General features: G+C 48.4%; 1 protein-coding gene across 6 annotated transcripts in view; it reads left to right on the top strand.

The window, feature by feature from the left end:
- The window catches only part of gigyf2 (GRB10 interacting GYF protein 2), a 230,498-nt gene that overhangs the window by 53,286 nt on the left and 163,791 nt on the right, over window positions 1–13,421 (top strand). The gene's annotated exons all lie outside the window — the stretch shown is intronic.

Raw genomic sequence — 13,421 nt, 5'->3', positions numbered from 1 at the left:
ATCTTCCACCCTTCTGGGCAGTACCTTTGCCAACAACTTTGCGTCCACATTAAGGAGCGAGATCGGCCTATAGGACCCACACTGGAGGGGGTCCTTGTCCTGCTTCAGGATCAAAGAGCTGATTGCCCTAGATGCCGTCGGGGGCAGAGCCCCCCCTCCCTCGCCTCGTTCAGGATCCTTACAAGCAGCGGGCCCAGCAGATCTGAAAACTTCCTGTAAAATTCCACCGGGAACCAGTCAGGTCCCGGCGCTTTCCCTGTCTGCATGCTCCCCAGCGCCTCCATCAGCTCCCCCAACTCGATTGGGGCCCCAGATCCTCCACCCGCTCATCCTCTACTCCAGCCCATCCAGAAAGCGGTCCATTCCGGCCGCCTCCCTAGGGGGCACCGCCTGGTACAACCCCTCGTAAAAGGATCTGAACACCCCATTGATGTCCCTGCCACCCCGCACCAAGTTCCCTCCTGCATCTGTAACTCCCCCTATCACTCTCGCCGCCTCCCGCTTCCGGAGCTGGTGGGCCAGCATCCGACTTGCCGTCTCCCCATACTCATATACCGCCCCTTGCGCCCTCCTCCACTGCGCCTCCGCCTTCCGGGTGGTTAGTATATCGAAGTCCGCTTGGAGACTGCGCCGCTTCCTCAAAATCCCCTCCTCCGGGACATCCGCATACCTCCTATCCACCCGTACCATTTCCTCCACCAGCCTCTCCCTCTCTATCCTCTCCCCCCTCTCCCTGTACGCCCGAGTGGATATAAGCTCCCCTCTAACTACTGCCTTCAGCGCTTCCCAAACCACCCCAACTTGCACCTCCCCGTTGTCATTGGCTTCCAAATACCCCTCTATACCCCTACGGACCCAGCCACACACTTCCTCCTCTGCCAGAAGCCCTACATCTAACCTCCATAGCGGGAGCTGATCCTTCCCCTCCCCCAGCTCCAGGTCCACCAAATGCGGAGCATGGTCAGATATGGCTATCGCCGAATACTCCGCCCCCCACCACTCTCGGGATCAGCGCCCCTGAGAACAAAAAAGTCAATCCGGGAATAAGCCTTGTGAACATGGGAGAAAAAGGAGAACTCAAAAGGAGGCTTCAAGAACCTCCAAGGGTCTACCCCTCCCATCTGATCCATGAACTCCCTCAGCACCGAGGCCGCCGCCAGCCTCTTACCCGTCCTAGACTTCGAGCGATCCAAAGCCGGATCCAGCACAGTATTAAAGTCCCCACCCAGGAACAAACTTCTCCAGGTCCGGGATCTGGCTCAGCATGCGCCGCATGAAGCCCGCATCGTCCCAGTTGGGGGCGTACACATTGACCAGAACCACCCGCTCCTCCTGAAGTTTACCACTCACCATTACATATCTACCTGCACTGTCCACCACCACATTAGACGCAACAAATGACAAGCTATTTCCGACTAAGATCGCCACCCCTCGATTCTTCGCATCGAGCCCCGAGTGAAACACCTGTCCTACCCAGCCTCTTCTCAGCCTCACCTGATCCGCCACCTTAAGGTGCGTCTCCTGGAGTATGGCTACATCTGCTCCCAGCCCTCTCAGGTGTGCCAAGACCCGGGACTGCGTCACTGGTCCATTCAGCCCCCTCGCGTTCCATGTGACCAGCCGAATATGGGGGGTCTTCCCCCTCCCTCTGCACCGATCAGCAATAGCTCTCCCACGGCTCGTCACGTGCCCAGGGAACCCCCCAGGCCCGTTCCCCACGGTGGCAGACCCCCCTCCCAGCCCCCCTTCACCAGCCGTTTCCCTACGGCCACTGCAGCAGCAACCCGGTACACACACACTCTCCCCCTCTCTCTCTCTCTCTCTCTCTCTCTCTCTCTCTCTCTCTCTCTCTCTCTCTCTCTCTCCCCCCCTCCCCCCCGGAGCTAGGGGCCCCCTTAGCTGCGTAACCCCTAACATTGTACTTCCGTAAGACAGCTGACCCCGGCTACCCCCACCATACCGACGACCCCCCCCCCCCCCCCCCCCCCCCCCATGCAACGCAACTGCCAATCTCCCCTCCTAGTGCCGGCCCCGCCCACAACTCCTCCAGCACGGGAAGAAAGCCCACGCTTCCATCCCGAACCCCGCCCCCCCAGCCCAACACGTGGGAAAAAGACGGGCACATGACCCAGCAGGACCGCGAACAGCTCCCCAACCCTCCACCAGTGGAAAAAACTAAAAAGCACCACAGTAAATAAATAACAGCCCCAAAAAACGAAGAAGCAGAGCAATGAAAAAGCAACATCAAACACAGCCAATAAAAACGAAAGGATACCAAGGAGGACAAAGCCTCCGGACAATGTACATCATTCCCCAGTCCTCAGTTCGAGTCCAATTTCTCTGCCTGGTCAAAAGCACAGGCCTCCGCCGGAGAGTCAAAGTAGAGCTGGCGGTCCTTATAAGTGACCCAAAGGCGAGCCAGCTGTAACAGGCCAAACTTCACCCCTTCCTGTGAAGCGCTCCCTTCGCCCGATTGAAGCCAGCCCTTCTCTTTGCCACCTCCGCGCTCCAGTCCTGATAGATCTTGATCTCTGCGTTCTCCCACCTGCTGCTCCTTTTCTTCGCCCATCTCAGCACACACTCTCGGTCAACGAAGCGGTGAAAGCGGACCAGCCCTCGGCGGCTTGTTCGGCCGTGGCTTCCTCAACAGCACTCGATGGGCCCCCTCCAGCTCCAAGAGTCCTTGGAACGACCACGCTCCCATTAACGAGTTCAACATCACAACCACGTAGGCCCCCAAATCCGAACCTACCAGCCCCTCTGGGAGGCCCAAAATCCGCAGGTTCTTCCGACGGGAGCGGTTCTCCAACTCCTCCATCCTTGCCAGCCATTTCTTGTGAAGCGCCTCGTGCGACTCCACCTTCACTGCTAGGCCCAGGAACTCGTCCTCATTCTCCGAGGTCTTCAGCTGTAGCTGCTGGATCTCTGCAGCCTGAGTCGTCTGAGTCATAGATTTCATAGAATTTACAGTGCAGAAGGAGGCCATTCGGCCCATCGAGTCTGCACCGGCTCTTGGAAAGAGCACCCTAACCAAGCCCATACCTCCACCCTATCCCCATAACCCAGTAACCCCACCTAACACTAAGGGCAATTTGGACCCTGAGGGCAATTTAGCCTGGCCAATTCACCTAACCTGCACATCTTTGGACTGTGGGAGGAAACCGGAGCACCCGGAGGAAACCCACACACACACGGGGAGAATGTGCAGACTCCACACAGACAGTGACCCAAGCCGGGATTCGAACCTGGGACTCTGGAGCTGTGAAGCATTTGTGCTAACCACTATGCTACCCTGCCGCCATTAAACGGTTCCAGGATCTCAGCCCTTCAGCTTCCTGAAGGAACGCTGAAGCTGCTCCTGCGCCCACTGCTGCCACGCTGCCAGTTCCCCGCCCGCCGCCATCTTGTTTTCCTTGCCTCGCACCTTTCTCTGCTTCAAAGTCGATTTTCCGACCGCTCCGCTCCTGGTCCAGCCCGTCCACCGGCAGCTGAGCACAGTGGCCGCGTTCCCACCCGGGGAAAAGTCGAACCAGCGCCGCTGCGGGCCCTTAAAAAAGCCCGAAAGTCCAAAAATAGCGGGAGCTACCGAACGTGCGGCTTAGCTCCGCATCACCGCAACCGGAAGTCTATGTTGATCTTTATGATCTGTTAACTGTCGCAATTTACTTTAAATGTTTTTTTCTGATTAATACATGTTACTTCGGCGACACGGTGGCACAGTGGTAGCACTGCTGTCTCACGGCGCCGAGGTCCCAGGTTCAATCCCGGCTCTGGAGCACAGTCCGTGTGGAGTTTGCACATTCTCCCCGTGTTTGCGTGGGTTTCCCCCCACAACCCAGATTGGCCACGCTAAATTGCCCCTTAATTGGAAAAATGAATTGGGTATTCTAAATTTTTTTTTTTTTTAAAATACATGTTACTTCACTATTCTTACCGCTAGTGCTACAACTAAGTCATCTTTTTAACAGCATGTTCTTATCATTACCTGTTTTGCAATGTCTCCTCCTGTCAGATTGCTTACACTGCAAGGTCTGTTCCACAATGTTCTCATCATTTTCTATTAAAACATAAATGTAAGGATAGGCCTGATCATTTGTTGTATCCTGGAGTAGCTTGAATGTATCTGCACAGATAAACTTGATTGAGAGATGTTTCCTCACGCAATGAAGTTAGAGGACATTAAAGGTGATAGATATAAGGTTATATAGATTAATGAGGAAAGCCTAAAGGCAAATGAGACACAATCAAGTAAAATGGAGGCACTCAACAGATAGCAGAAAAGATCACTAGATGGTCTGCTCCCCACTCCCAGTAAAATTTATTTATTTATTTTGTCTTCCTGGTCTTAAAAAGTCTGTTATCATTGCTTATAATAGCAGGTATACTATAAACTATGTACGTGCAGTATTAATGCCAGGTCACTAGGTGTCGTCATTTAAATGATTTACCAAATGAACGAGACTTAATTCACGTTAAAAGGCTGCTATTGCTATGCCTGTCTGCAAAGATTTTAATGTCAGTATAGGCTTAGTGGTTCACTTGCCTCAATTCAGAAGGTTGTGGGTTCAAGCCTTACTCTCGAGACTTAAAAAAAAAGGATTTCATTACAAATGTGTATCAAAAACGTTGCAGCGCATAAACACCCCGGGAAACATGCTTCCCAACAATGAACTCTACAGTTTGTACAATTCCCCCCCCCCCCCGAAGACCAACTCCTTAAACACGGTCACGAACATCTCCCACCTTGTCTCAAACCCCTCTCCTGAGCCCCTTAGCTCATACTTTATTTTTGCCAGGCGCAGGAAGTCGTACAGACCACCCAACCAAGCCGCTACTCCAGTCGTGATGCCAACCGACACTCCAGTAAGATTTGTCGCCGGGCAATCAGAGAGGCGAATGCCACGACATCGGCCTTCCTCCTCTCCATGAGCTTTTCCGCCACCAAAGAATCCAGGTCCTCCACCTCCCCCACTGTCCTTGCTAGGACCGCGAACACTCCCACCCAGAATCTCTCCAACTTTTTACAACCCCAGAACATATGCACATGATTCACTTGCCGCTGCTCACACCTCTCAGACTCATCTGCCAACCCCTGGAAGGAGCCATTCATTATTGCCTGAGTCATATGCACCCTGTGTACAACTTCAAACTGTATCAGGCTGGATCCCTTGCATCCTAACCCATTCTACCCCTTCTCTTTCCCACCATCGCTGCACCTTTTCCATATTTGCCGCCGTAAGTTCATAAACTCCAAACCCCCTTCTACCTCTGTAGCAGGGCCCTCTTAACCCTTGGCACCTTCCCCGCCCGTACAAAGTCCGAAATAGAACATAGAAAAATACAGCACAGAACTGGCCCTTCGGCCTATGATGCTGTGCCGAACTTTTGTCCTAGATTAAGAACAAATTAATCTGCACCCCATCATTCTACCGTAATCCATGTACCTATCCAATAGCCGCTTGAAGGTCCCTAATGTTTCCGACTCAACTACTTCCGCAGGCAGTGCATTCCATGCCCCTACTACTCTCTGGGTAAGGAACCTACCTCTGACATCCCCCCGATATCTTCCACCATTCACCTTAAATTTAATAATCGTGTCCAACTTCCGGACTTTTGGTATAAAGATGGAGAGTGTGTGAAAAATAAACAGGAACCTCGGCAGGATATTCATTTTTACCTCTTCGACCCTCCATGCAATGTATGTATCTCAGCACCTAAGATCCTATCTGGCCTCCTCCTCCAGCTTCGTCAAGTTCCACTTGTGGAGCATCGTCCATTCTCTCGTTACCTGAATCCCCAAATGCCTGAACCTATTCCTAGCCACCTTAAATGGCATTCCCCCCGCTAAATTGGCTCGCCGTCCTATCTCATTCACTGGGAACACCACTTTTCCCTACATTCAGCTTATACTCCAAGAACTCCCGGACAGACCCATGATCCTTCCCATACTCCCCAGCGGGTCCGAAACATGCAACAATATGTCGTTGGCAAAGAGCAACATCCGATGCTCCCTCTGTCCCCATATAATCCCCTGCCACTCCGCCCAACCCCTGAGAGCCTTCACCAATGGCTCTATGGCCAGCGTAAACAACAATGTCGACAGGGGGCATCCCTGCCTTGTGCCCCCCTCTCCCCACCCCGTGTAGTTCGAAGCTCTGTGAGCTCATATCATTTGTCTGCAAACTTGCCCTTGGTGCCACATAAAGCAAACGCACCCATACCACAAACCTCGGCCCAAACCCAAACATTCCCAGAATCTCAAACAAGGACCGCCACTCCAATGGTCGAATGCCTTCTCCGCGTCCATGGGAACTACTACCTCCAGCACCAGGGCTCCTGATGGATTCTGACTACATTCAACAACCGTCTTATATTGCCTGAGAGATGCCTGTCTTTCATAAAGCCTGTTTCATCCTCTGCAACTGCCCCGGGGCATAATTCCCCCATCCTTCCCTTCAAGAACTTAGCCAATACTTTCACATCCGTGTTCGACAGTGGTATGGGCCTATACGACCCAGATTCCACCAGGTCCTTTCTGTTTCTCGGGATTAGCTAAATCACTGCCTGCCTCAAAGTCTCAGGCAGCTCCTCCATCTCCTACGCCTCATTAAACGCCTCCAAAAGATGTGGTGCCAGGCCCGTACCAAACTCGTTATAAAATTCCACCGGATATCCATCCGGCCCTGGGGTCTTCCCTGACTTCATACCCCTGATACTGCGCAGCGTCTCCCTCAACCCCAGGGGCTCCTCCAGCACCTGCCTCTTTATTTCTTCCAACTGGGGAAACTCCAGCTCGTCCAAAACCCATTCCATGTCCCCCTCCTCTACCCCTGGGTCCTTGTATGATCCCTGGTAATACTCCCTAAACGCCTCCTTTATCTTACCTGGATCTGACACTACATCCCCAGCCCCAATCCGTATCCTCAATATTTCCCTGGACTTAGCCTGCCTCCACAGCTGGTGTGCCAGCATGTGATTCGCCTTCTCCTCATGTACAGCAACCCTCTTGCCTTACGTAGCTGTCCTCCTGCCCTCCCCGTTGTCAGCCTGTAAAATTGCCCCTGCAACTTGTTCCTCCTCACCCATCCCTCTGTGGCGGGCACCCTCTAAAATACCCTATCCACCTCCACCGTCTCGCTCATTAGGCGGCCATATTCCTCCCTCATTTCCCTATCCCCGTGAGCCATGAACGAGATAATTTCCGCCCGGACCGCTGCCTTCAGCGCTTCCCAAAAACTGGTTCCCCGTGTTGATTCAATGCCACATAATCCTTAATCGCTGCCTGCCCCGCACCTTGTCACAAAAACCTCTGTTTGCCAAGAACCCCCGAATCAAACCTCCACCCTGGCCTCTGCTCTTGTCCTAGTCTTAGCTGAATCTCCAGCCAGTGGGGCACATGGTCTGAAATAATTATCCCCACGTACTCTGTCCCTTCCACCCCAACCACAATCTCCTGGCTCACCACAAAATAATCAATCCTTGAATACACTTATAAACATGTGGGAAAAAAAAGTAATACTTCCCCTGGGCTCTTAAGCGCCATGGCTCCACCATAGCCATCCTTTTCATAAATCCACCCAGCTCCTTTGTCCATTCGTATCCTGCCCATCGACCTGGGGTTCGATCTATCCACCTTTGGCTCAAGGACACAGTGAAAATCTCCTCCCATAATCAACTGGTGTGTGGCCAAGTTCGGGATTGCTGCCAGCAACCCCACATCATCCCAGTTTGGTGCATACATGATTACCAACATCATTGGCGTCCCTTTCAATACACCATTCACAATCGTATATCTCCTACCCTTATCCCTCACTTTCTTCGCACTCACAAATCCCATTTTCTTGCTCATTAAAATTGCGCTCCCCTTAATTTTGAATCGAACCTCGACTGGAAACCCTGCCCAACTCACCCCTTTCTTAACCTAACCTGGTCCTTCAGTGTCTCCTGCAGAAAGACCACCTCTGCTTTCAGGCTCCTGAGGTGAGCAAACACCCTTGACCTTTTAACCAGTCCATTGGAAGCGTGGAAGGCTTCTCCCAATGAACCCCCCCACTCCTCTGCTCAGGGAAGAAGGTTCCCTGCTGACCTTGCCCTCCCCCACCCAAACAAAGACTCATCCTGAACTCCAAGTCACCTCCCCCGAGAGCAAACAAACAAATGATGAACACAAACAGCCCCATTAAACAAGAGGGGGAATGGGAACATACATCCCCACATAAACATTTCACCCTGCCACCCCATACCAACCCAACAGTAAACAACAAACCCAATAAAGGACACCCTTCAAACCGGAGGGAATGAAAAAACCCCAATCCCTACATCCACTTCAACAGTATTCCCAACCATTACAAAATGCCAGTTCCCCAGCATTGTTCCACTCAGTTCTCCCCCAGTTTATGCTCCTTGGTGAAGGCCTCGGCCGCTTCTGCAGTGTGAAAGTAGTATTCCAGGTCTTCAAACGTCACCCACAACTTTGCCGGGTAGAGCACCCAAACCTGATCCGCTGCTGGTACGGCACCGCCTTGGCCTTGTTGAACCCTGCCCACCGTTTCGCTAATTCTGCTCCAATGTCCTGATATATTGTAACCTTGTTCCCCTCCCACTCGCAGGTGCGCTTCTCCCTGGCCCAATGCAAGATCTTCTTTCTCCACAAATTTGTGGAGTCTCATGATCACCGCCCACGTCGGCGCCCCAGCTCTAGGCTTCTGCCTCAGAGACCTGTGTGCTCTGTCCACTTCAGGGGCTTTATCTGGAACCCCCCCGGCATCAGCCCTGCCAGCATCTTCGAGACTTGCCACGTGCCACATACACCTTCCACTCCTTCAGGTAGGCCCACTCTTCGCTGGTTCTGCTTTCTTGAGGTCTTCTCCTGCTCCTCCACCTTTATCCTGAACATTTTGCAGAGGTCTCCTAGCAGCTCCGCCTCCAGAGCCACCACTGGATCGCTGTGGTCAAAGATCACTCCTTCAATCTCTTGGATCTGCGACACCTGCACCTCCAAACACTGCTACCTGCTCCATCGAGCTCCTCATTGATGCCACAGCTCCTTCAATGGCTTTCGCGTGATCTTCCCGCATCTCCTTCCTCTGCTGGCGGAACGCCTCCTTAATAAAGGCCATCAACTGCTCCATCTGGGGCTTTCCACCTTGCACCAGCTCCCCCCTCCGCCATCCTTCCACTGACTACTGTGCCACAGGTTTCCTCCAACCTTTTGGCCAGTTCTCTCACTGTCTTCTGCTGAGTTTGATAACCAGCGGACATAAAATTCCCAGGGCAAACTACTACTCCTACCTTCAACTACACCTTTTCATCAAAATTACACTCCATATCTGGTAAAAAGAGCTCTTTCCTATGCCTTTGAGCAGGAGCTGCCCTGTGTGCGAACACTCACACCAATGCTGCCACCGGAAGTCTCCTTACTCGAGACTTGAGGGCATAATATTGTCAGAAATGTTATATTTTTAGGTGAAATGGCAAATGAAGGCATGCCTCCTCAGGTGCATGTGAAAGATTCCATGGTACAATCTGAAGACGAGCAGATACATTTTTGTGTTTTAGCTGACAAAAGCAAATAATATAGTTTTTAACTTGACTGCTTTTAGCTCACTCGGCTAAATCGCTGGCTTTTAAAGCAGACCAAGTAGGCCAGCAGCACGGTTCGATTCCCGTACCAGCCTCCCCGGACAGGCGCCGGAATGTGGCGACTAGGGGCTTTTCACAGTAACTTCATTGAAGTCTACTCGTGACAATAAGCGATTTTCATTTCATTTCATTTCATTTCTTTGAGAAGTAGCTGTCATATTTCCAAGTATTGCAACAGTGACTACAATTCAAAAAGTGCTTATTTGGTCAGGAAGTATTTAACGACATCCTGAATCTTAAGTGGTTCTACATAAACACAACAATGAAAATTGAAGACTCTAGAAATACTCAGCAGGCCTGTGATGGAGAGAGAAGCAGAATTAACATTTCAGGTTGATGACGTTTCAAATATTTCTTCAGAATGGAGTTCATTGCTAAGTGTGGTTTGTAATTCCCTTTCGCTCGTTTATTTTCTGTTTGATGGTGAATCTGTTGAGGGTTTTGCAGTTAACCTTTAATACATACAAGTGAAGAGGGTACTCAATAAAACATACACCTCCACCATGCTGTGTTAATTCAGTGTTATTACAATGATGCAGCTCTGAGGGTTTTTCCTGCCTGGTTGATGCTCTGTAGCTGCAAACTGAAAAAATAAATATTTTTTTAAAAAATCATCTAACTCATCAAGGAAGATTCAGGTCAATCCACATCCAACAAAGTACTCCAAAAACTCTACTCTATTGACAGCTGTGGCAAATTGCACCACGGTACTCGAGATATCGCACAACATCGAAAACAGTCAGAGCATTCTAAACCACACAACTCAAAACATTCTTTAAAAAAAAAGTCAGTCCACTCGATCTCCCAGTGCTAATAGAGCTTTAAAAAATATTGCAGAATCCGGATCTGCGTTGGCTGAAACAAATCAGTTATTCCTTGGGCAATACCCTAGCAGTGTGCTGAATTTCATTGAACTCCCTCCGCCTTTACTTTTCAAATGATTTAACGAGCACTGCAGCCATATGACATTACAATGCTGATTCTCTAACCTCCTTGTGAGAGCTCTATTCCCATGATTTGGTAATTCGTAAGTGCAGTTTGTAACTAGCAGAGTATTCTATACTCTGAGGGCCTCTAGTGGTCTTTCTGACCTAGAAAATAAACGATTAGGAAGGAAAAGTTCTGGGGAGCGTTTCTAGATAAAATTGCTACAGAATATATTTTTTAAAGTCATTTTTATTTGCAATCTTGATCAGTTTCAGACTCGTGCCTATCTAGTGTGCTGGCCTTGATGTAAGGCTTAGCTAAAGTTCTCCTCAAAGTTTTACCTTCATTGGATTCTTTTCTTTTACCCGCTGTATCACTGGCTAATGGAGTGTTTTGGAACTTTTTACATGGATTTGGTGAAATCTGTGCATAAGAATCGTAGTCTCTCTCTTATTGTCTGTAGTCATTGAATGATATTGTAGAAACAGTTTATGAAATACATTGGATAAAAGCAAATTACTGTGGATGCTGGAATCTGAAACCAAAGAGAAAATGCTGGAAAATCTCAGCAGGCCTGGCAGCATATGTAGGGAGAGAAAAGCCAACGTTTCAGTTGACTCTTTGTCAAAGCTCTTTTCTCTCCCGCCAGATGCTGCCAGACCTGAGATTTTCCAGCATTTTCTCTTTGGTTTATGAAATACATTGTCTGATGGCAGACAGAGGGTCCTCGTAAATTGTGAGGCGGACACTGACCTGTCTTGCTCAAACTTTCATTTGAAAATTTCTACAAAATGATCACTGATCAATACGTATATTTTTGCCAAAATATCTTTATAAACTTACTCTGATGAAGTCTCCAGTTCAACTGATTTGTCCAACAAACACAATTTTATCCTGTCTGAGCAGGTGATGGCGATTGGCTTCTTCCCTTTGTCTTTATGGTGACAAGCATACTACCACAGTATGAAGCTTTGACTTGAACAATCTAGCTGAACCTAACATGTTTTTTTCCTAATGCATGTGAGATCATGATGCAGAGTAGGAATCAAAAATGCAGACAATATCAGCTAATCACTCAGCCTGAACCTCTGCATTGCGAGCAAGCTTGAAATTGATTGAATAGCAGTGAGTTCCGCAAAACCTGTAGCAAGCAAAAGCTTGGGAGCAGACTTTCACTTTAAGACTGCAATGTGTGTGCATCATTGTGTTGTAAACGTTTTTCCTCATGGGCATTTTCAAAAACATGTAGGCATGTTCTCGGGCTAGATTGTTGGGGCTATCCAGAGGTAATAAAGTGCAAGGAGGATAAGAAGCTAGTAAACTTTACTTTGAATCCTCCAGAACAATATAAATGTATTCAAGCTGTTAACGCAGAAAGTATTATTGTGATAGTGTACTGGAGGGTATATTTTAAACTCTTGTTGATATTGCTGGTTGACTTGGATGCTTTACTTGAAGATAGGTTATTTGAGAGTTAAGTCTCTTATTGTTTTTTTGTGCTCCAGGTGAGGCATATTATAGTCAAGGATTGGAAAACTAATTTTAACTTTGCATAGCTTCAACAAAAATAAGTCAAATTTATATGGAAAGAAAATCTCTCAGTGCTTCACACATTGTGTGAATTCCAAGTCAGAAGGTGGTACTTCAAGAAGTGAAGAGACCAAAGTACTGTTTTAGAAAACATAATTTGTAGGCATAAAGGGTGTCAATAAAGCGAGGAATAGTGTATTTAAAAGTTTCCTGGCTGAAAGAGCCCAGTGAGTTGGGAGATTGTAGAAGAATTTATGGATGAAGATGGAAGGTTTTAAACTAATGAGTTTGGGTGCTTCCGTAAAGAATGATGGATAAATAAGAGTGCTGGACTGGAAATAAGTGACAGCTTATTGGATCAGTTAGAGTTTATGAAGTCAGAAGGCTATGAGGTACTTATTGTGTTTTCTTCTAGTTATTCTGTGCTATTCCCTCAATGTTCTTGAGCATGGTGCTCAAAAATCCACACAGTGGTGGTTTTACTATAATTTTATACAGCTTAACCAAAATATTTAGACTTTTATATTCAATATCTTGCAATCAAATCTTATTCCATTAGCATTTTTATGGTCATGTCTACTTGAGACGCTGCTCTGAACATGCATCCAAGATCATCCTCTTCCACATCACACATTTTTGTCCCATTATTTTTATAGCCAAAATATTCACCTTGTTCCCTAATTCTGTGTTTTCTGTAAACTTGGGCATCACTCCCTCTGGCCTTGTATCCAAATCATTGATCTTTGCAGTGGACAGAAGCAGTCCCACAACATGTGGAACATCAGCAACCACATCTGAGAAAATCATCTTAATTCCAACTGCTTTCTCTTGAGGGAAAAAGGTTGTGAATGACATCAATGCAAATGATAGAGGTTCAAAATAGGTTTGGGAGCAATATAAGGTGAGAACAGTTTACAAAATCAGTTCGAGCAGATATTGCTGAAAAAGGAGGTCACTTTTTAGGTCCAAAACCATCTGCCCCCTCTATGTTTCCGAAATGTGGATGATATGTTTGGTGCGTTTTAATCTGCAGCTGCATGTAGCAATTTCCTTCTTTGTCTTATTAGGCTCCATCCTGTGCTCAAGTTCTGGAGTAGTCTCCTTTAAATAAACTCTCCTTTCTTGACATACCAGTTGAGAAATCTGACAGGCTGTGTACCGCAGACCTACCTTCATTACATGCTATAAAATGGGTCTTATCGGCAACTTTGTAAATAGGGTGCAAACCATTTCTTCACCATGAACCTGATGCTGAAATAGAGCGTAACAACAACATTTTGTGGAATAATGACAACCCTGATCAGATCGTTTCGTGCTGAATA

Source organism: Scyliorhinus canicula, chromosome 13, assembly GCF_902713615.1.
Source record: "Scyliorhinus canicula chromosome 13, sScyCan1.1, whole genome shotgun sequence".
Lineage (NCBI taxonomy): Eukaryota > Metazoa > Chordata > Chondrichthyes > Carcharhiniformes > Scyliorhinidae > Scyliorhinus > Scyliorhinus canicula.
The sequence above is the reverse complement of the archived record's forward strand: the minus strand, read 5'-3'. Positions and strand labels throughout refer to the sequence as shown.